General features: G+C 44.9%; 1 protein-coding gene across 2 annotated transcripts in view; it reads left to right on the top strand.

Moving 5' to 3' along the window:
* Positions 1–21,023, top strand: part of LOC138284884 (peptide methionine sulfoxide reductase MsrA-like) — a 169,693-nt gene that overhangs the window by 38,418 nt on the left and 110,252 nt on the right. The window lies entirely within an intron of this gene.

Here is a 21,023-nt window from a genome sequence, read left to right as displayed (position 1 = left end):
TGGTGGAAGAAGGTGGAGAGGTCGTCGCAGAGTTTCTGGGAGGGCGGGATGTCGTTGGAGTTGGCTTTCGGATTGGAGAGTTCCTTCACGATGCCGAAGAGTTCTTTGCAGTCGTGGGCGTTGTTGTTGATGCGTTCGGTGAAGTGGGCGCGCTTGGCGGTGCGGATCCGTTGGTGGTGTTCGCGGTTGGCGTTTTTGAGGGCGGCGAGGTTGTCGGGTGTGCGTTCTTGGATCCATTTCTTTTTGAGTTTCTGGCAGTTGCTTTTGGAGGTGGTGAGATCGTCTGTGAACCAGGCTGGTTTTCTCTTTCCTTGGGTGGTGGTGGGTTTCTTGAGAGGGGCAAGGGTGTTGGCGCAGTCGAGGATCCATTGATGGAGGTTGATGGCGGCTGTGCTCGGGTCGATTGCGTCGGGTGGAAGGTTGTTGACGAGGGTGCTGGTCAGTTGTTCTTGGGTGATTTTGCCCCAGCGGCGGTGGGGAGGTAGCTGGATGCGGTGTTGCTCTGTGGTTTTCTTATAGGTGAAATGGACACAGTGATGGTCAGTCCAGTGGAGTTCGGAGGTGTGGCTGAAGGAAATGTGGTTGCTAGAGGTGAAGAGGGGGTCAAGGGTGTGTCCGGCGATGTGGGTAAACCATATTTATACTCAAATGCAGAGCAACGCTTTGCACCCACAGAAAAAATTCTAACTGCAGTTCAGATGGCTGTCATAAAAGAGAGGCCACTTGCCCAAGGGAAACGCATCATTATCATTACCCCGGTGCCAGCCTTAGAGGCCGCCACCAAAGTCAGCGTTCCTAACACTAAAGCATTACATCCATGCTGGATTCAGTGGCCGACTTCTCTGACTGCTACTGATGCTGATTACATTTTTGATCCGAAACACCAGACACAAGAATTTCTCCAATACGAACAGGAGTGCCCTCTCCTCTATATCTTTTGCCTTTAGACAACTACCATACTGTCATTTATACTGATGGTTCAGCTCAACCAGCTGTAGGTACCAAACATCAACACCCAGTCGCTTGCGCCACCGTGAGTGGAGTGATGAAGGATGGAGTCTTCCACCCTCATAATACCTACACGCAGACCCTAGGGGACTGCACAGCTCAGTTAGCCGAACTCAAAGCCCTTATTTTAGTGCTAAAAAAAAGACAGGAGGACTAAATTTGATAGTCTGTGATTCATATTACTGTGTTCAGTCATACAATGATTATCTTAATCATTGGAAACTGAACGGGTTTAGAGATTCTAAAGGGAACACCATAAACCACAAGACATTGTGGGGGAGAGTGGATGATCTTAAGGATAAGCTACCGTGCGTCCATGTAGTACATACATTGGGCTACCAACATGTAGGAGTACACGTTATCGGCAATACTTTGGCTGACGAAGCAGCCAAATCCGCAGTAGCTACGGCTTCTGTGGCTGCAGTGGCTCGTTCCCATACGAGATTGGATAATAAATAGTGACTGCTGTGAAAGCTTTGGCTGAAGGCAAGTCTCTCCCGAAAGGGTACCCTACAAAATATTCTTACCACATCAGTGCACAGAATTTTGCTTATGCAACACTTCCTGGGGTTGGAGATCGAGCAATACCAACAAAGACCAGCGATTAGATCTAGTAAAAGCAGCGCATGAGGTGTCGCTTTTGCTCATGCTGGTATTTCAGCCACAGTAACACTCTTGCAGAAAAGATTCTGGTGGCCAGGTCTATACAAGCAGACAAGGCAATACGTCCTTTGTTGTGACATTTGCCAGCAAATAAAGGGCTCCAATATCAAACATCCACCACAGACATCCCTCGTAGTGTCCAGCAGGCCATTACAATGTATGTACCTGGACCATTGTGGCCCACTCCAACCTGATGGTACATACAAATACATTTTAGTCACTGTAGAATCTTGTTCTGGATTCCTATAGGTATGGCCGCAGCGGTCGGGTGACGCTCGAACTGTAAAAGATTTGCTGATCTTTATCGGTACATATGTGTTTGCAGCATTCCACTCAGACCAGGGCCCTGCATTTGCCTCTAGGGCATTCAGGGAGACCAAGGGGACGATGGGTGTTGAACTCCATTACTCCTCACCATACCATCCCAAGGGAAATTAGGTCATGGAGAGGAGGAACCATGATCTAAAGCAGTCCTTAACAGCTAGAGTATTAGGTTCAGGCTGCAGCTGGCTTCATCACCTATATGGGGTCCAGAGAGCACTATGAGGTTCTCTTTGGGATACCTATGTATGTCCCAGATCTTGATGGTTCTGGTATGGTGGCAGCAGAAACACCTTTTGACATAAATTAACGTCTCACTGTCTTACAGGAGCTTCAGCAATTTCGAGATGATAAATCATCCACCAGTGCTGCCACTTTAAGAATAAGGGATATACAAACAACTTCCACTGGCTGTATTCCTAAAGTTGGGGATCTGGTTTGTGAAAGGATTGCTGTGAAGAAGGAATTCGGTCCATCCTACAGAGCACCGGTCTCAGTGCTGGGAATACAAGGTACCAGAACTGTTATCTTGCCACCGTTTCCTGGTTCCCTGGGAAACAGATTTGTTTCAATTGGCAACATCAAACTACACCATGTGGCTGATCCTGCACAGTAGACCCAGAGGTCCCTTGGGCAGTTGCCGATACCCTCTCACTACCCAACAGGACATACCTCTTCAGAATAGAATGAACATTACTACTTTGGACTATGCAACAATGTCCAACAATGCTATAAATTCTTCCTCGACCGTGGGGAGGGCGGAAAATGAGCTTTTACTGGTTCCTGTTACCACTTCAACAACGACACCTGTTCAAGAGCTGGACGTCTTATACACATATACAACACAGACTGATAGCACTATCTACTATGACGTGAAGTGGACCCATCTACAAATACTGCACTTGCTCCCGTCTTTGCAGAGACTGGCTCTGGTTACTTCACGACATTGATGACTTTTCTTCAGACTCATCCACTCCAGTGATTGAAAATGTTTCAAAGACACACATGCTATATCTATGGCTCAAAACAAATTACTTAATATACCCCTGGAACTATTTATGGTTCTGTCTGACAATTTCTACCTTATTTCTATGGATTGGTTTCGTGACTGTTTTCTTCTTGCTTATTAAGGGTCATTACATTCCTGAACGTGCCCCCGTCGCGCCAATGGATGAACTCTTAACTCCATATCACTCCTCACACAAGGTCCGCAGAGACTTGCCCCTGGTGAACATTTCAGCTGTACCCATTACTGATGGGATTGTGTGGGACAAGGTTCCATTTGAAATATACAGGCCTACTGAGATTATCCAAATACCATATGTATTTAAAATATCTATGACCGATGTTATTACACCCAGTGTTGTATGTGATGATTGGGATGTCCAGGCAGTTGATTCTATGTTGACTGAAATGAAGGACTATTCAGTATTTGAAAGTGATGATATATATGTAAATACAATTAATTATGGGGAGATGTTCTGCTACAATAATTGGGGACATTACTACCTGCACCGTGCAACTAGACATAGACCGGTACTTAATTACACTCAATGGGAACATTGTTCGACACCACCAGTGGGGAGCCCGAAAAGGTATTTCGAGAAATTCACTTATTTTACTGGGCATGACACAAGAAATTCCGAGTCATATTTTTTAAAATTACCACCATCAAAAATTAGGAAAATTTTGCTAACAGATACAAAACTGACATATTTAGATTCCTTTGTTTCCCATCTTGCCATTAAAGGTTACGATCACTGGAAGAACACTATTGATTTAAAGAGTGTATGGGGGACACAAGATTGGCAAATACAGGGTAAAGAAGCCTTGTTTAGAGCATGCCTGATTCCTGTACAAATTATTTTTTTTTTATTACACTGTTCAACAGACGTCCTGGGTTAGCAAAAATAATAGAAATGAACACGCCCAGTAAGTTTAATGATTGGCAATTCTTCCTGACTAACACCGAAGAAGAGCTACATGCAAAGATTCAGGCTGGTACCTATAATTCTTCACTTTCCAGTCCTGGTGGGTGGTTGGCTTGGCCAATAGTCACCAATGGATGCCAGGCGCGTTTTTTAAATTCCTCAGGGGGTTTTAAGATTAGCCGGCCAGATCCTCGCTTTATCTCAGGTCAACACACGGGGATAGTTACTACATACAGTGTGGGTAAACTGTGTCAACAGTTGGGTACAGTCTAACACGTTAGCCGCAGTTAAAGGACACCTTAACACACTTTCTGAAGATATAGACTTGCAGGACTTCTTGTTAGGTCCTATGAAACAGCGCTCTAAAAGATTTACTTATGCTATGTATAATGAGATATGGAAACTTTCTCAGATAGAAGCTAAAAAAACAAGAATTAAAAATAAAGCACTAGCTCAGTGTGAAGGACACAGACCTTCACACTGATCATTTAGGATTTGAGTCCAGCTGGACTCGCTTCCCTCTTTTTTTTAAAGTACAAATGATTTTAATTATTAAGAATGAAAGATTCATTTTTTATTTTAGATTGTACAGGAATATCTCATTCTGAGTATATCATACATAAAAGCCTATAAACTTCCTATCCCTCTCCCTCTCACTTTCTATCTCTCTTTCAATCAATTTCTCCCACTCATACACCCACTCAGACACTCACACACACACACACTCACAGACCCGCTCAGACCCTCATGCACCCACTCAAAGCCCCAGTCAGACCCCCATGCACCCACTCACAGACCCACTCTGATACTTACGCACCCACTCATAGTCCCACTTAGACTCACACACGCCCATTAGGAGACCCACTGATAGCCTCATGCACCCACTCACAGACCCGCGCACACATTTATGCACCAACTAAAGCACTGAGGTATGCACTCTCACACCCAGACAGACACTCTCACAGCCACTGTCACCCCCAGATAACACTCTCACACATATTCTCACACCCAGATAGGCACGGCCAACTCCTACCGCGCATGCCCAAAGGGCCGTGCACAGCATGGGGTCGGGTGGTTAAGGGGGGTTGACCGCAGGGTCTGGCTGCAGGCCGGGTCTTGCAGGCAACCTTTGCTGCGCATGTGTGAAGGCCGTGCACGGTGCAAGGTTGGGTGCTTATAGGGGGTTGGCCTCAGGGTCTGGATGCAGGCCAGGCCCTGTGGCCAACCCATACTGCGCACAGCCAAAGACATGCGCCGCAGTGGTTGGATTAACATATACTAATGAAAATTACTATACGTTAAAAAAAAACATAGAAATTTACTGAAAAAAGCAAAGGTTACAGGGACGTCATAGTTAGCAAATAGAAATTTTTAAAAATACAAATTTACTTAAAAAATAAAGGTTACAGGAACGTTATAGTTAGGGCATGAGTTATAGTTACTTGAAGAAACTCTACCTATAACTGGTGAATTTCTATGGTTTTGTACATTTAAAACGTGAGCCTAACTATAATATCCCTTTAACCTTTGTTTTTTTCAGTGAATATATATATAGTGAATATATATATATATACATATATATATATACATGTAAATATATATATATATATATATATATATATATATATATATTACTATATATTATATATATTACTATATATTAATAATTAATATAGTTACACCAGTCGCCAGTAAGTAGTTATGGTTAGGGATTAGTTTCCATAGGAAAAGCATTTAATGTTACAGCTGGGTTCTGAATTTACTCGTACAAAACCATAGAAATTCAGCAGTTATAGTTAGAGTTCTTTCAAGTAACTATAACTCGCGCCTTAAGGTAACTATAGCTCACGCCCTGAAATTTGTGAAAATTTGCAAATATTGCACGCTTTGGTGCAAAATTATATTAAACCTATAATTTGCCCCTAAAACACACCAATATCACACCATTGGAGTCAGGGTACCTTCACCCTGACCCTTATGCCACTTTCAGTTTGAATAGTTTGAATTTTCACCCCTGGGGACCTTGACCCATGAAATAAAATGGCATTCTCAACTTTCTAGTAAGGTTGCGGTCAGCCAATTGCAATACTTCTTTCACATGCATATTTTTGAAAATTCATGAATTTCGTAAAGTATTCTCAGCCAAAGATATACAAATGTATTTGTCTTTCAATAGCTCCTAAACTACTGAATGCATTTACACTAAATAACAAAAAGCATATTCTGCAGCTAGCTTTCTGCCAAATTTGGTGTAATTCCGTCCATTGGTTTGGACTGTAGTCGTGTCTAAAGGTCCTATGGGAATTAATATGTGAAACGCAACTTTTTTGACCACTCTTTTTTTGGCCCGCTTCCAAAGAATCACCGGTAGACTTTTTTTTGAAAACTTTCTTGAAGGTTTGCCAAATGGTGCCAAAGGTATAGACAAGTCAAAAACGCTTTGAAAGCAAAGTTTACAGGGACGTTATAGTTAGTTTGACATTTTACCTGTACGAAATGAATATCCATATTCATCCATATATCCATATATGTCCATACAAATATGTAGAGAGCATTTGGTTCAGCTCCATTCTGCCATTGGTCTGTCTGAGTGTCATTTACAGTCTGCTTCAATTCATGACAAACTGCTACATGAATAATGGTTCAGTCCACATCAGTCATTGGCCCTCTTGCCCTGTGAATGATGGCATTTTCCAATCACATGTGTAAATGTATCTGAAAATGAATGCCCTTCAGTGTTGAGGCTAGTTGGCTAGTCCTTTAGTTTTTAATTTTCTCCTTTTATAGTTCCCCTTTCATTTCTGTGTTTGTCACTTGCTGGCTGCTCATTTCATCTGCAGTATGCTGCTTCCCACATAGCCACTTCCACTAAATTAAACAAGGAGCCCATTATGGGATGCTGTTGTCTATTGTGTATCATTGTTTTACCATTCCAAGGGGGCCAACTCATTGGTTCTAAATGTGGCAGCCATGCTGTAACTTTAAAACAACAAAAGTATTTTTACAATCAGGAGTGGGTGATAAATTCTGCTCTGCCAGCGGAGTTGGTGGAATTTTGGCTATTCCACATTGAGTTTGTAACACAGAGTTTTTTCTTGTGCGTGGCTCGCCAAGGGTAAGTTGGCAAGTGAAAATTGGCATCCCCTAGCATGATTTTCAGGTGCTAGGAAGGCACCCAATGAGAATTTCACAACACGGACGGATGCAGAGGGTCATGACCTTTTGTGGTGAGAAAGCTGCTGCTCAAATAGAAAATCTACTCGAGCGGCAGCAAAATCAATTTGAGCAGCAGCACCTTCTGATGTGCAACGTGGTGCCACTTGTGCTGATTTTTCAGTGCAGAGTGAGCTCCTGTCTAAAAAAATGTGTGCGAGGAGCGCAAGAGCCAGTTTCTGCCCAATGGCAGAAAACACAGAATCTTGAACAGTTTTCATGTAGCTCCATGGAATTCAACTGTTAGAAATGGTGTCTCTAGTTGGCAGGCAGTTTACACCCTGTCCAAGTAGGGACCCTTACTCTAGTCAGGGGAAGGGGAATACCCAGCTTCAGATAACCCTCTGCTGACCCCCTTAGTTGCTTGTCAGGAGCAGCCAGGCTTATCTCAGAAGCACTGTGTAAAGCATTTACACATAAGGCACGGTAATACAGTGAAAACACTACAAAAGGACACCACACCGGTTTTAGAAAATTAGCCAATATATATCTGGGTAAAACAAGACCACAGCCGATGTTGGTAGTATTTCACTATCAGGACATGTAAAAAACACCAGTACATTTCCTACCTTTTAAATACATGACACCCTGTCCATGGGGCCACGTAGGGCCTACCCTAGGGGTGACTTACATGTAGTAAAGGGGAAGGTTTGGGCCTGGCAAGTAGGTACCCTTGCCACTGCGAATTGGCAGTGCAAAACTGCACACACAGACACTGCCGGGGCAGGTCTGAGCCATGTTCACAGGGTTACTCGTGTGGGTGGCACAATCAGTGCTGCAGGCCCACTAGCAGCATTTGACTTACAGGCCTTGGGCACCTCTGGTGCACTTTACTACGGACTTACTAGTAAACATAATATGCCAATCATGGATAAACCAATCACCAATACAATTTACACAGGGAACACTTTAGCACTGATCTGCAGTGCTAAAGTGCACAGAGACAATAGACCAGCAAAACAGATCTGAAAAAGTAGGAGGAAGAAGGCAAAAAGTTTGGGGATAACCCTGCAAAAAGGGCCATTTCCAACATCCACTGAGTGAAACTCTATGAGTTCTGCCCACCCCTATGTACAATACAATGTCTCTGCAAGTTGGCACCTTCTGCTATGTTTAGGTTTGTATTGCAATTATATGCATACCATGTTGAGATGCCAGTATGTTTTCTTTTCTCTACTCGTAGTCCTTTAATTTATCTTGCATATCTTTTTAAGTTTTTGTGTGTTTTATTGTGGTTGTGTGAGAGGGTGAATGCAAGAATTAATTAATAGATGGGTGAATGGATGCACATGTGCAAATATGAGTGATGGAGTGCATTTGTGATGACCTCAGTGCTTAATTTGTGCTTGTTATTTCCGGTGCTGAGCACCGGCACTTATTTTTGAGGGCCGGGGCTTAGTCTTCTGCCTCAAGCATTTGCTGCGAGCAAAAGACACATATGGGAAAGACGGAGAAAGGGAAAAACGAAAAAGCGTCACAAAGGGAGAAAGCAGAAAGCTGCAAGAGTGAGCTGAAGCGCTGGGAGTGGCTTTAAATGAATTAAAGAGGCCCGAGATGGCTTCAGGATTATGCTGCCTCTGCATTCCGTGCTCGCACATTTAACTGCAGCAGCCGCGTGATTCAGAGGAGAGCTCTGAGCACTGGCACTCTTCTATTTACAAATTAAGCACTGGATGACCTACTGAGTGTCTAAACCCATCAATGATACAAAAGGCACTTTTGTTTATAAGCCAGACCTATTGACATTGCCAGTGCTTGTTTCTATCTGAGGCCATCTTTTTTTCTGAAAAAACTCCTTTTCATGCAGTTGCACTCTTGTGAAAGAGTCATTATGAAACTCTATTAGTAATCACAATGAAGATTTCAAAACTCCCCAGACCTGCATCTCATGGTATAAAGCATCTCGATATACTGTTAACTTAGTATTAGATGTTTTATGTATTTCACTTCAATATTTTGTATTTTGTTTGAATGTTGCTTAATTGTGTACCTTTAGACAAAAACAGAAATGCATTTGTTTTCATATAATAATAACTTTGTCTGCGCTTCAGCCATTTCTAAAAACTGTGGTGTAACTAGTAAACTCCTTAGTGGTGCTCAATTTCATGACCTCAGAAGGATGGAAGGCAGGGTTTACCTTGACAGGATTTGAATGAATGACGTGTAGATTACCTCATGTCTCAGCTACGAGCGTTCAGCTGACTGAACCATCCTGCTTGCAGCATGTATGAATAGTAGATATCTAGGCCCTCATTTATACTTTTTGGTGCAAAACTGCACTAATGCAGTTTTGCACCAAAAAGTTTAGCACCGGCTTTCTGAGCACCAGCCGGGCACCATATTTATGGAATGGTGCAAGCTAGTGCAAAGGGTAGGCTAGCGTAAAAAAAAAATATGTTAGCTGGGTGGGGCTAGCGATATGGAAGAAAGGGGCTTTTCACCAACAAATGATTAGAGTAAAAGAAAATGACTCTAACCAGCCTAGCATCATTTTCTAGTGCAAAACCATCCATACCACATGACTCCTGTCTTAAAAAAGACAGGAGTCGTGCCCACCACCCCGGTGGCCAGCACAGGGGACCATGGTCCCTCGGGCATGGCCATTGTACCCAGTGCCATGTAGGGGGGCCCACTTTAGGGCCCCCAATGGCACTTATAAAAAACCTGTACTTACCTATACTTATCTGGGATGGGGTCAACCCATCCTCCACTGTTCCTCTGGTGTGGGTGAGGGTGTCCCTGGAGCCTGGGGAGGGCACCTGTGGGCTTACTCCATGGTGTTAAACCATGGAAATAGGCCCACAGGTCCCCTAACGCCTGCCCTGACCCAGGCGTTAAATAGTGGTGCAAAGCAAGCTTTGCACAATTATTTGACCCCTGTGCGTGATTTTAGCACAGGGGGATAAATATGGTGCTAAGGCCATAGAGGTATTTTTGTACGGGAACACCTACTTTGCATCTCATTGAGGCAAAGTAGGTTTCCATGTCCTAAAAATGACTTTAACTCCATAAATTTGGCTCTAGAAGGGTCTAGCGCCAAAGTGTAAATATGGAGTTAGTTTGACACAAGTTTGGCGCAAAACAAGTATAAATGTGCCCCCTAATTTGTTATTTTCACTCTAGTCATAGCATTTTAAGGGCAAGTGCTTGCTAGCGGCTTTAGGTGTCAGTCGTAACTTTTGTAGTGTGGTGCATATATATGACTGCTATTTTGTAGTACATGTTTTGCAGTCAATATTTTTGCATGGTACCCTGGTTGGGAAATGATTCGCTATCAAAGGTTCCGTAAATGGGATGTGTTGGAAATGGTTCTTTTTGCAGGATTATGCCCAAAATGTTTGCCTTCTTCCTCCTATTTTTTCAGGTCTGTTTTTTCTGGTTTATTGTCTCTGCGCACTTTACTACTGCTAATCAGTGCTAAATTTCAAGTCCTTCCTATGTAAACTGTATTGTTAATTGGTTTATCCATGATTGGCAAATTTGATTTACTGGTAAGTCCCTAGTAAAGTGCACTAGAGGTGCCAGGGCCTGTAAGTCAAATGCTACTAGTGTGTTTACAGGGCTACTAATGTGGGTGGCATGGCCATTGCCACCCACATTAGTATCCCTGTAAACATGGCTCAGACCTGCCACTGAAGTGTCTGTGTGTGCAGTTTTAAACTACCAATTCGACTTGGCAAGTGTACCCACTTGCCAGGCCTAAACCTTCCCTTTTACTACATGTCAGGCACCCCTAAGGTAGGCCATAGGTAGCCCCAGGGGCAGGGTGCAGTATATGTTTAAGGTAGGACATATACTAGTGTGCTTTGTATGTCCTAACAGTGAAATACTGCCAAATTTGTTTTTCATTGTGCAAGGCTTATCTCTCTCATAGGTTAACATGGGGGTTGCCTTTAAATATCCTTAAAGCGTAGATTCCCTTTGAGAGCAGATAAAAATTTGGAGTTTAGGGTCTCTGAACTCACAATTTAAAAATACATCTTTTAGTGAATTTGTTTTTTTAATTTTCTGTTTGAAAATGCCACTTGGAGAAAGTAGGCATTTTTCTTGCTTAAACCATTCTGACTCTGCCTGTTTGTGGATTGTCTGTCTGGGTCAGTTTGACAGTTGGGCTGTTCTGCACCTCTCTAGACAGTAACACAAAAGGGGGCGGGTGTAGCCTGCATATCCTGATGAGCCATCTGAGCTAGAGGGGAGGGAGGAGTGGTCGTTCACACCTGAAAGGACTGTGCTTGCCCTCACACAATGCAGTCTCCGACCCCCTGGTGTGCATCTGGGTCCTGGCTTGGACAAGGAAGGATCTTGCAAACACTTGAGACTTTGCTTTGAAGTTTGCCAACTTCACAGGCAGAACAGGGTATAAGAAGAAGACCCAAAACCCCAGACTTTTAGAATCTTTCTGGAATCAAGAGGAACCTCTGCACAGGAGAAGAGCTGAAGGAGGTGTACTGTCCCTTTGCTGTGTTGCTTTGCTGGACTGGCCTGCAGTTGCTGCTTCTGCCTGAAAAGAGTACAAAGAGTGAACTTTGCTGTATGTTCTGCTTGAGAAAGTTCTCCAAGGGCTTGGAGTAGAGGTTGCCTCCTGTTGGAAGTCTCAGGGACACCAAAGTCTTCAGTTTGCTCGACCTGCAGCACTGGGAACTGTGTGTTTTGTGCTGATTAAGAGGAGAAACCACTGTGACACCACCAACGATGCTGCTGGCCTGCATCGTGGCATGCCAACGCCGCACTGAGCCGCTGCTTGCACCACGACCTGTGGGCCCCGCACTCCGGTATTGCCTGCTCACACCGCAGCCTGTGCCTCCCTGGATGACACAGCTCCTGCTGACACCAGCACTACTGTCTGCACTGTGGCCTGTGGACACTGCTTGTGAGGAGCACGAAGCACTGTCCCGTCCCGCACTGCAGCCCCTGTCCACTGACGCCAGCACCATCGACTCCAGTGTCGTCACCAGGCATCCCTGCCTGCACCGTGGCCTGTGGACACCGCTCGTGAGGGTCATGAAGCACCGTCCCGTCCCGTCCCGCACCGCTGGCTTGGGCCTACTGACGACAGCGCTTCCGCAACTACGACACTGCTGCCTGCACCGTGACCTGTGGACACCGCACCTTGCACCGCCCCGCTTCACACTGCAGCCCTGGTCTCACCAACGTCGCTGGAAGCTGTCAACGAGCTGCTGCCTGCACAGTGACCTGTGGGCACCGCACGTCGCATCGTCCTGCTTCACACTGTAGCCCCGACGTCATCCACGCCAGCGCTCCTGACTTCATCAACCCGAAGTTCGATCAGCAACGCATGTGACTTCAAAGCCCGAAGACTCCTGCACCGACTCTGGAACCGACACCGCTACGTCAGCGACTCTGCTCTCCGGAGCTCACCACGAGGATCACGACGCCCTACAAAGCCAAGGTACTGTTTGCAGGTTTTCCCGACACCATAGCAGGCCCGCGATACCGCAACTGGCCTGAACTGTTGGTTTTGTTGATCACGACACTGTGATCGCCCCAGGTGGAGCTATTGACTTCAAGGAACTGTATTTTTGAGTATATCTTGCAGAATTCATATTTGTATTACTGTATATTGGATTTTTATCGTATTTGGTCTCGTTTTAAATAGATAAATATTGGCTATTTTTCTAAAACTGGTGTGGTGTACTTTAGTAGTGTTTTCACTGTGTTACTGTGTGTTATGTACAAATGCTTCACACATTGCTTCTGAGATAAGCCTGACTGCCTGTGCCAAGCTACCAAGGGGGTGAGCAAGGGTTATCTGAGCGGGTATCTCCCTTATCCTGACTAGAGTGAGGGCCCCTACTTGGACAGGGTGCAGACCGACTGCCAGCTAGAGACCCCGTTTTTAACAGGATGAAACTGGGAAACCACTGCTTTTCGCGCTGAGAGATTCCAGGGGAGGGCTTGGTATAACAGACTATATGGTCGCTGTCCGGAGCAAGATGGCGAGGGATGGAAGAGCGGTACAGCCAGGCACCAAAGTGCAGGTCTAATCACCAGCATCATTTAAATAATGTCTTTCTGGCCTTCGACTAATATAGATAACGCTCAGGATTTTGGCAATTTGTGTGCAACGGAGGCTCCTTAGGAATACACCGCGTCTTCCCGCTTCTGGGAAAACGTTTGGAATTATGTCTGAGATGAGAGTGAGGTACAGGAGCCGGTTGAAGGGGTGCGACTGTGGAGTGGGTTCGGGCTCATGGTTTGTCCCTTTCTGTAATGGCACAGATGAGCTAAAAATGAATGAATGTAATGTGGCCCACAGTAACGGACAGTGGTTGATATTAAGAAATGTATTCCATCCATGGCTGTTTGTGTCGTGTAACTTCAGAGAGAGAAAAGGTCACTGTGTCCCAAACGGATTTTGGACTTGCAAGAAGGCTAAGCACTTGGAGGAGGAAGTGGAAGAGTTTTAGAACATTGGGAAAATTTAATAGGGGTCACGGGGGTCACGGTTAGGTCAAAACAGATCACCATCATACTCTGTCCTGCTCTAAACATTCCTCCGCCCAACCTCCATCGCAAGCCAGGCTCTCCCTCGAGACACACCAGCAGTCAAATCCGTTCGATGTGTGCACGCAGTAAATGACCTATTTAAGTCAATACCATTCATATCTGGGGAGCAAAGAGGGCGGGGCCACGCTGACGTCCCCGTTAACTCCTTGGTACCTCTTTTCATAGGAAGTAGACTGGCTTATTGGGGTCGGGACATATCACGACATGCCTGCGCTTCTCAAGGGCCGACATGGGGGTGGGGTTAATATTCCGCCTGATTTTATGCATTGCAGTAGTGTGGCAGTTCCGGTCTGGAAAGCAGCACCGCAGACCCCAGGGGCCCGTGACAACCCCGCGGATGCGCCCGCACAAAGGCATTCAGCGCATGGATGGCTGTGCCCGGGCTTCCAAGCTTTCCTGTTCCAAATGTAACCGGGTCTGCTAACAAAGCAACCTATTTCTTTACTTTAACGTGCGATTGCATCATTACACCAGGGACCTTAAATATAAAACACGGATCCTCTACCGTGCTGAAGTGCCCATCTACCCCGCATCCACCTACCCCGAGCAGGAAAAGGTGCTTGATACGCGAGAAGGCGTGGCACCCTCTGGGTCGCCGCCAGCTGCCTGCAGGCAGGGGGTGGGTAATGGAGGTAGGCGGGTGAGAGCCATGCGATGGAATGAAGCCTACGGAGCATCATTACACCTACCCCTCCCCCACCTTGCTAGAAAGCGGCAGTTCCAACCATTCGCCATCACTCGGGGAGGGAGGCAGGTCTGCGGTCTCCATAGAAACAGATGGTGTTGCTAGGAGACAGTGGGATGGGGTGCTGAGAGGGAGTGGGAGGAGAGGACCAGAACACAGTGTGCCGCAGGCTACAGCCATCTCCTGCCATCTTGGAAGATTGGTTGGCGTCCCCTGGTGTGTCCCAAAGGTGACTTCTATTCAGAGGACAGTACCTGACAGGGTAAAGGCACACCGGCTGATAGGAAAATGGAGAGGGTAAAGGTAGGCCGGTGCCACAGACACTTCGTGAGGGCCCCAAGCGAGTCGGTCACTTTTCGGACTGTGTTAATAGCAAGCTGATTGGACCACAGGCAAGTCAGTCTCATACCTGGCCATGCCTCTAAAAGGATGGTAAGGCTCTAGCAAATTAGCATGTTTTGGATAGAGTTAGTCAAGTCAGCGGTTCACCTAAAAGGACACAGTCAGCCATATTTAGCTAGATGCTTCTGAAAAGCCTCCTAGGGCAAAGCCAGTCACGTCAGGCTGGTGCCTCTGAGAGGACATTATGGTCGTAGAAGAGTCGGTGGCATGTCCGGCATTTGTCTCTGAAAGAGACTTCTCAGGCCCCTTTTTTTTATCAGCTTTTCTCTCCCCTCTCTTTTCTCTGCCTTCCCTCCACTGTCTCATCATTTTCCTCTCATCTCCCTTGCTCTGCCCTTCTCGCTTTGCTTTACATCCTGCCATTGTTACCTCTCCTCTTTTACACCCGCTCCCTTTACCACCTCGACCCCTCTTCTTTCCACCCTCCTCTTATTCCCTTACTCACTCTCCCCCTCCTTCTCTTTCTCCCACTTTCCTGACTTCCCCTGCTCCCTGCTCGCGTACCCCCCGTCCTCCTCCTACCCTGGGTTTGACTGGCTGCAGGGGGAAGGGGACAGCCCTATCGGTTGAGGACATTGGTCATTGTCAGAGTTGGGAATCTTGGCCCAGCCAGCCATGATGTGGCACCTAAGGGCGATTCACGTCATTGTCCCATAGACCTGTACTCCATTTGCTGCTGCAGTGAACATAATGTGTCCGGGTACCATGTCAGGCGCTGAAGAATTGGGGTATCTCACACATTCTTCTTCAGAAATGACTTTACAGCCCGTGGCACATTGATCAGCTGAACTGAAAATTGTGGTGTCAAATTAATTATTTGCACCTGTTAAGAAGCCTTTGTGGGGTGAGGGAGCTCCCTAACCTCCCCCTTTTTCTACAGGTCAGGCTTTCACACTGCAGGTACTCACTCTATTAGGGTTTTTTGCGTAAAACATTTTCCAGGGGTCACGATCTCCCCCTCTTTTCTGTTTTCTCCTCTTTTCCTCCTTTCACCGCCTTTTGTGCCCCTTTCAGCTCTCGATATCGGCTCCCCCTTTCTCTCACATTCGCTCACCGGTCCCTTTGTATTGTTCGCAAAACAAACCGCCATTTTCCTGCTCTTTCTCTTCTCTCCTGGGCCCACCTTTTCCACTCCCAACCCATTGCCTCGACCCAAACCTTTTTGTTCCTCTGGCCTGTAGGATGGGAAGGGCCGGCTGATGTTATAGAGTGCATTACTCGGTACCGGAGAGTACCTGCCCATTTAAAGCAGTCTGTTAAATCATTGCCTGTGGTGGGAAGCGGCTCACAGACTGACGGGGATGTCATGGTCGACAAAAGCCACGTCATTCTGCACATATTTCTATTATGAGTAAAGCCGCCCGATAAAAGGTCTCTAACCTTTTGGGGTGATTCACCGCCAAACACAACTTACACCCGGTTCTGCTGGAGCACCCCAGTCCTAGTCTGGGCACTACACAACTTCTTACGTTGTTACTAGTGTTTGTATAGCGCTCTTCTAGCATCTGCGTGGTCTCGCAGCTCCATTTGTGCAAAATACTTGGAGTTCTCACTAATCAGAGTCATAGTGGACTGGAGGCAAAGTGAAGGTTTGTCTGCCCAGTGTATCCTTTAGTAGGGGTTTGTGTTAGTTACAGGAGCTAGTAATTGGCTCCTTTCCTATCAGGGATCTTTGTTGTGTACTCTTCCCTGGATGAGTGTGCTGTTGGTCTTTCTGTTTATTCCATCTATCTGGTGTCACAGTGAAGATTTGTCTGCCCAGTGTATGCTTTAGCAGTGGTGTCTATTAGATAGTGGGACTAATAATTGGTGCCTGTTCTGTCAGGGATATTTGTTGTACAGTCTGTCCTGAACGAGTGTGCTGTTGGTTGTTGCAGTATATTCTATCTGGTGTCATAGCGAAACTTTGTCTGCCCAGTGTATTATGTCGTGTATTAGTTACTGGGTCCAGTCATGTGTGCTTGTCCTGTCAGGGATCTTTGTTGTGCACTCTGTCTTGGAGGATTTACTGTAGATTTGTGTTGTTTATTCCGTCTTACTTCAGGACACGGTGGCACATTGTGGGACCTAAAATGAGTGTTCTCTTGCCACCCAGCATTAGCTAATGTGCTGTTTTTGCTGCAGTGCTGAACGTTAAGACTGTGGGTACGTTCAGGCTAACGTGTTGTTCACTTTTCAGCAGCGTGGGGTACTGCAAGGCTAGGGAGGTGCTGTTAAGAAGGAACGTTCTTCCGCTATATGACGTCATAATACCACTACTTGCGTAGTGCGAAGAAGACTGACTGCACTCTACGCTGTTTGTAGTGTAGGCAGGAACAAAGGGGCTGATTCACAAAAGCGTTTATGAGTACAGGGCGCAGTACTCAAGGAGTACTCTCTTACATTCTCTGACGTGGCTCTGTGATTGGCCCCAGACGCACTATTTGTATTGGTGCTTAGGGCCAGATGTACCAATGGATTTTACTCATTCTATGTCTATGGGAAAAAGCTTCCGTACATATGGCCCTTAGTGTAGCTTGTTCATTCAGCCTAGTCGGACACAGATACTATAAGCACTGCACTGTTTGGCTCACTTTCCGTGTTTCTAGATCCTGCAGTATTTGCACTGTGAGATTAGTTAAACTCTTCGTTATCGGCCTCCAGTGTTTATTGAATGCAGGCAGACACATACCACGAACACTGACATGCCTTGGTAGTCTTAGACTTTAAATCCTGGACTGCACCTTAGGATAAGCTCAGTGCAGCCAGACTTAAGTATGTACGTGTGGAAGGCAGGTTATACACCCTGCACCATATGTATCCTGTGCTTCGTGCAGCCGAGGGTGCAAACGTAAAACACTTAGTTTACATGGTGAGCTTAGAGCAGGAACACAGTATGGGCCGTCATATTTCCATCAGGCTTAGAGGCATTCCTCTGCGACAGCAGTGTTAACAATGTCACCGACAGCAGTGTTAACAATGTCACCGACATCAGTGTTATCAATGTCACCGAAAGTCGCTTTGTACTGCTCGTCCATTATTCTAGCGAGGATTCAAGCCTTAGGGTCTTTCTTCGACTATTCTGTGCCCCGGTTACGAGACTGAAAAGGTTCCTGCTCACCAGTGTTGTGAAGTGAAAGGGGAACACGAGTGAGCAATAACCTCAGTGTGTGAATCCTCTGAACAGCCATCATCTTCTAAGCGGGTGCAGTTTCAAAACAAAACAGAGAATAGGTCTAAATGGTGGCAAGCTACTTAAACTGTGCTTTTTATACCGTTTTTATTGTACACAATTGTCACAAAAATAGTGAGCGAAAGAAGAGCACACGCTGCTGCCTAAATGTGGTGGCCATATGCTTGCAAGAAAAAAACTGAATTCAAATAAACTATTTCACATTTGTGATTTGAATAGAACATACAGATACTTCCTAGCATGCAGGTGTACTCGGGATAGGATTCGAAACCTTTTTGTAGTTTTAATGCACCTCCCATATAATTCTGTGCTGGTCCAAATAAAATGAACTACGAGTTCTCAGTTTCTGTAACCTGAGGTATAGTTTAAGCAAATGAGAACGACACAAAATAAAAATAAAAAAGGACAATCAACGGGAAGAAAGAACATTGGCCAATAAAGTATTGGCCCACCAGCCTGGTACTGAAATGTAAATCTTTTTGGGCAGATGTGCACATGTGGTCAGGCTAAATGGATAGAATGCGAAAAGGTAGCAGAAATATGACATTCAGTAAGAAAAAGAAAAAAAACCTTGGAAAAATACCCAACTCACGTACAATAGGCACTGTTTTCAGTAAATGTATTTTACAATGTAAAGAGACAATGCAACTGAGCAGGAACAGCAATGTGTAAGAATCATGCTCTATGGATACAAGTAGTTCGGGCACCAGAGGCTTTCTCCTGCATGGATAGTTTAAGCCAGGATAGTGCAGGCACAATTCCATGCTATTTATTCTTCACTTTTCATTAATAAACATAGGTAGGACCACTGGAATTATGCTGCTGGTGGGACCAAATTATGCAGCAGGGCTGACTGAACTATATGACAAAGAGGCATACTATGCAGCATAAAGCAGCACATATTGTGACAATATTATTTTAATATTTTGCACGTGTTAACAGTGCCGGGGCAAATGGGTCACCTTATTAGTATCAGTGTAACACCTAAGCAGAGCATTCAGCAACTGAAAAGACGCTGGTTAACCTTTGTGAAGTGCCTTCCTATGATCAGTACCACACGAGGCAGCATTTTTAGGAACATTTGATGCGTTTGAGCTAGAAGCACATTTTTTTGTTAGAATCTACAAATTATGCAGCAGATGATGGACTATGTGGGAAGCGCAGCAAACCCATAGTTATATGGGAAATGGTTTAGTTGAAGTAATGTATAACTCCAGTCATCCTACGTACATTTGACCATTAACTACCATAAATATACATTTGATATTGTTTTTTCATTTCACAATGTGCTTTCTTTGTGTATGCTGTGTTTTCAATATTGACATTCTTATGGACTCTTATCCTGATGATTCTGCCCATTTAAAATCAGTCACTTGTGGCTTTTTGGTAGTTACTACTGCTCCCTTAAGCTCTACACCCTAGTTTTAAAAATAGTTCTCTCACAATTGAGTATGATTACATGCCTACAATTTATTTTGTTTCACTCTCTACGATTTTAGTAACAGTCTTTTTTTCTGAAAAGGTATTTTCTCCATTTCAGTTTTGTCTCCAAATGTCATCTTGCATAGGTCAAATCACAAGTTGCCTTTTTTGTGCATTTTTTCACATGGAGCCACTAGGGTCAGATTTAGAAGGCCCTTGCGCCACCGAAGCGTCACTCTTTGTGATGCTCTGTTGGTCCTGTGCAGTGCGCCACATTTACAATGCGGTGCTAAGCCACTTTTTGTGACATAATGCCGCCTTGTAATAATGGGCCCCTCCGACACAGTGTTCTGTGTCAGAGAGCCTTGCAATGAGTGTTGCTGTGGGCGTTCCACCCCAACACCCCTTGTTTTTGAAGCTGCCCCAGATTACAACAAGCCTGAAATCTGTGGTATCACCAAAAACTAACACCACCCCTGGGCACGGCACAACAAGGAGGAATACTTTCATTCCTCCTCGTTTTTGTTTTTTCCACGTGTGCTGCATGCTGCAGCACACATAGAAAGAGCCAAAGGCCAAGAATGATTGTTAACACCTTCCTGCACATGAACAATCATTCAAAAATGACGATTTGCTACTTCTATGTGTGCGGCGTTCTGCAGCACACATAGAAGTGCCAAATAGCCATCGTAGATTGTTTATGTTCAGGAAGGGGCACTTTCCTGCACATAAACAATCAAACCCCACAATGCAAAAACCTTTGCACTATGGTGCAAGGATGTCTGCTTTGGCGCTGGCAGCTAAATTTAGCGCCAGTGCAGGGGGAAACTGATATGGGTATTTTCTTTATGTGTGGGATTAACAGAAAGTCATATTTAGGGGTGACTACGCATTTATTCACCGGACACGATGGAGAGTACAGCTCTGAGTGGAAGGCAAACTGAATAGAAGTGTGGTAAGTGAGTTGGACCCAAGTAGTAGGAAATCCCCAAACCATTTAGGCATCAGGGGTGATACCATTTTCATTGATAGATGTGCATGAGACAGGACTGCACCTTTCAGTAATTCTTAGAGTCATACCATTTTAAAAAATACATATATTTTTTATGAGAGTGATAAACAAATACATTACTTTTTGAAGTCAAATTACACAAAGAGTAAAAAATAAAAATGCTTATACACCCTATCAACTGTGTCATGAATAGTTATTTACAAACGTATTAACCTTTGTTTACAGGACGACTATATCATAAAAAGTTCTAAAATGGCTATAGATCTCTTATACATTTTGACATTCCGGCCTTCTAACTTGTATAAGAAGAGAATCAGAATAAAACACAAAAAGGAAATTAAGGCACATTATTAACAGAGCTAACATTTCAGGGCCAAGTTCAGCTTATTCTGCATATAATTCAACAAAAGTGTGCACATTTGACAAGGCATTCGTCTTTCTGTCTCATTTCGCACGGCACTCTCTCCATAGTGGTCATGTAACACATTTGAGTTGAGAAAAACAAATTGCAACTTTGCCTATGCTTGTGGACTTCCAGTTTTTCAGAACTACTCTCCAGTTGTCAGACCCTTCTACTTCCACAACTTGGTGCCTGATATCTTTTCTCATCTCCTAACCAGTTAGGAGCCCACTCTTCTGTAGAAAGACCCCAGAAAGTAGCTGGAT

This window comes from Pleurodeles waltl, chromosome 3_1 (genome assembly GCF_031143425.1).
Source record: "Pleurodeles waltl isolate 20211129_DDA chromosome 3_1, aPleWal1.hap1.20221129, whole genome shotgun sequence".
NCBI classification, from domain to species: domain Eukaryota; kingdom Metazoa; phylum Chordata; class Amphibia; order Caudata; family Salamandridae; genus Pleurodeles; species Pleurodeles waltl.
This window is presented reverse-complemented; position numbering and strand designations above follow the sequence as displayed.